Genomic DNA, 3,905 nt, shown 5'->3' with positions numbered 1-3,905 from the left:
GCGCTTCCACTCCGCAGGACCCGAGTTCAAACCCTGGTCAAAGCAACATCGCAAAAAATGTAGAAAAAAGGTTTTTTCTTAACAGCGGTCGTCCGTCGGCAGGCAATGGCAAACCTCCGATCGTATTTCTGCCATGAAAAACAGCTTCTCATAAAAATACAATCGCCGTTCGGAGTCGGCGTAAAACTGTAGGTCCCTTCGCCTTGTGTGACAATATCAAGGCGCACGCCACAAGTCGGAGGAGAAGCTCGGCCAAACACTAACATATGTGTAAGCGCCAATCTATTATTATTATTAATACAATTGAATTGAATTCAGTTGAAAACAAATAATTATTGGTGTTTTAAGCACTAATTCGTTCTTGTTCACTCACAGTCCTGTTAAAAATTAACCAAAACTATATGTAACAGAAGTCTAAGGCATATAAAAACACCATGGTTTTTGATCTTTTACATAACAGGTTATATATGAAAATTAAAGGTAATCTTCCGTTTTATTTAAGTAAAGTATTGAATTGTATTACTAATTAGTAATTTTTTTGTTTAAAATATTTTTTATAAGAAAAAATTGGTATTTTTTCCTTTTAAGTGTTTTTCTTAAATTTTTATATGGGTGTTTCCATCGGAAGGTCCACCACGACAAAAAAAAAAAGTCTTATATCTAACGTGTTTACAGGCCGATTTGTCTGCTTTTTAAAATATATACTGGCTATAAAAGTAGAATCATGTTTGCGTAAAATGGTCTTCCTAGGTGGCGCCATGGTCGAGATATTTCGAAAAACCGTATTTATGGTCCGATTTGGTTCGAATTTGGCGTATGTAGTTGAAACATATTTTTTGTCACGTAACGACACTCCTTTTAAATGCTTATATTTCAGGACCAAGCAGTTCGATCGTTTTCATTTTTCGGTTAAATATAGAGCTAATTATGTGCTATACAATGGCCCAAAAAAGTTAAAGAACACAAATGGTATTCCTTGTTTGTATCACATTGAAACGTACGACTGTCACGTATGCGACGTATGGAAATACCCACATACGAAGTATACAAATATGCATATCAGAAGAAAGAGGGTTTAATCGCCTTTACAACCGTATCAATTCTTTAAAAATCGGTTGATAATTTTCTTGTTTAAAATATTTTTTTTTTTATAAAAGAAAGTTTTTTTTTCTTTAAATGTGGTTTTTCTCAAATTTTTATATACGAAGTATACAAATATGCATTCCAGAAGAAAGAGGTTTAATCGCCTTTACAGCGATACCAATCTTAAAAAAATCGGTTAGTATTTTTTGTTTAAAATATTTTTTTTTATAAAAAAAGGTATTTGTTCCTTTAAATGCGTGTTTTGTTTTATCTTATAAACGAAGAAAGGGGATTTAATCGCCTTTATAACGATACAAACCTTTTAAAAATCGGTTAGTAATTTTTTTGTTTAAATTTTTTTATAAAAAAAAACGTATTTTTTTCTTTAAATGTGTTCTTTCTCAAATTTTTGTTTACGAAGTATACAAATATGCATATTAGAAGAAAACGGATTTAATCCTCCTTACAAAGATACCAATTTAAAAAAAAAAAACTGTTTATAATTTTTTTTGTTTAAAATATCTTTTTTTATATAACAAGGTATTTTTTCATTTAAATGTATTTTTTCGAAAATTTTTATATACACAGTATACAAATATGCATATCGTAAGAAAGGGGGTTTAATAGCCTTTACAACGATATAAATTAAAAAAAAAATCAGTTCAAAATTGTTTGCACTATAAGGAATTTAATTTTTCTAAGAACTTAACTTTGACCCCTTATAGAACCTTTAATATAAGTTTGCACAAAAAAAGTTATATACCATTTACATAAGAGTAAAAAGAGGACTACGTCTGTATTTTTAGGTTTTTAGTTATTTACATTCAATAATTAAATGTAATTTTTTAACAAAGGTCCTATTTCGAACCTCGAAGGCCCATATCTCGATTTCGGAGGTCAACTTCGAAAAACGGAGAAATCACTGTTTACCTATGACTTAATCTCTTAAAAACATTTGTTTTGCCCAATACCCAGAAAAAAGGTTGATTTTTCCGTACAGTGTAATTATTAAGAAAATACTTATATTATACAAGCAGACCCGGCGAACTTCGTCCCGCCCAAAATTTTTATATATTTTATTGAAACTTTTTGGTCTAACATTTTCACCAACAATTCACGTTTACGATTTTCATTGGCACATTCGTCTGCTAAGATTATGGTTTAGTGATCATTTGCCGCTTTAAATAACCTAAGGAAAGTGTTATCATATGAAACACCTCTTTGAGGTAAACTTTTCGAGGGACGAAAGCTGAACTAGAAACACAAAATTTATGATATCAATTTCGTGACGAAAATTATACGCATTCTTCAACTGCCTTGGAAACGTAGGGAAAATCTTTTTTATTCATACGAATCGTAGCTAAACTTTTGTTTTTTATTTTGTGTTTCTAGCAGTAGACGGAATTTCGCAACGTTCCGAACAAATAATAAAAGATTTTCCGTACGTTTCAAAGGCAGTTAAAAAATGCGTATAATTTTCGTCACGAAATTGGTATCATAAATTCCCTGCAGTGAAACCCCAAACTAGTCAGGAAAAATACTAGTTTACAACCAGAAATTCCTGACTGAAACCGAACTAGTTCAAAAGTGATCAGACTTGTAGTAAGTACAAAAGGATTTATTCATGCCCAGTTTTATTTGACTTCGACAGTTTAATGCAATAGAGTACACAAAATATTATAACTTTTATTTGAGTATATGGTAAACCGTTAAAGAGAGTACGTACTCGCAATTTTACCATACCTGATAAATAATGATTAATATTCATATTGATTATTAATTAAACCATGTTTTTTGGGATAACCGTTTAACCGACCGACGAATACCGACATTAATAATATAATAATAGATTGGCGCTTACACATATGTTAGTGTTTGGCCGAGCTTCTCCTCCGATTTGTGGTGTGCGCCTTGATGTTGTCACACAAAGCGGAGGGACCTACAGTTTTACGCCGACTCCGAACGGCGATTTTATTTTTATGAGAAGCTGTTTTTCATGTCAGAAATCCACTCGGAGGTCTGCCATTGCCTGCCGAGGGACGACCGCTGTTAAGAAAAAACCTTTTTTCTATATTTTTGCGATGTTGCTTTGACCAGGGTTTGAACCCAGGCGTTGCGGAGTGGAAGCGCGCACTGCTTACCACTACACTACAGCGGCCGACTAATATACCGACCTTAACACCTGCTTAATGATTAATAATTAATTACTTAAACAAAATATTTTAATTAATTCGTTAACTTTAATTACATCATTATTTAATTATTTTTGACTTTTTTTATTACACGATTAATATAATTATTTGATTAATTTCAATTATCAATCAACAAGCCAAAGTATAGACACATATTAAGAATCTTTAATAGCTGCTTGAATTATTTATTTGTTTTATTCTTATCCAAATCTCTAATTTTAAACACTAATTATTACTTTAAAAAAATTTTTTATTCACTTAGTTCACTCAAAAATTAACTAAGGTATCTTTTTATTTTTAACTAAAATGTTTTCCATATTCAAACTTTTACTTTTAATATAATTTAATCGAAAATTCATTTAAATTTATGTTCGAAAGTTGAAATATTTATGTATTTATTTTTCCATTTAATAAATACTCAAAAAATTTAACACTACATAAAATTGTGTAATGTATTAAAGTGTACTTAATCAAAAGTTTTTTATTGTATCTTCATGAATTTATTATATTTTTTGACTTCCAAAGTAGTCATTTTGGCCTATAATTATACTAGTATTTTTCTGTCTATTTTGAACTAGTATGAGACTGATATATTTCTGACCGAAATCTGACAATTGCCATCTCGTAGGA

The sequence above is a fragment of the Rhagoletis zephyria genome, unplaced genomic scaffold (assembly GCF_001687245.7).
Source record: "Rhagoletis zephyria isolate East Lansing unplaced genomic scaffold, Rhagoletis_zephyria_1.1 Rzeph_scaffold_03316, whole genome shotgun sequence".
In the NCBI taxonomy this organism is placed as follows: domain Eukaryota; kingdom Metazoa; phylum Arthropoda; class Insecta; order Diptera; family Tephritidae; genus Rhagoletis; species Rhagoletis zephyria.
Note: the sequence above shows the minus strand (reverse complement) of the source record.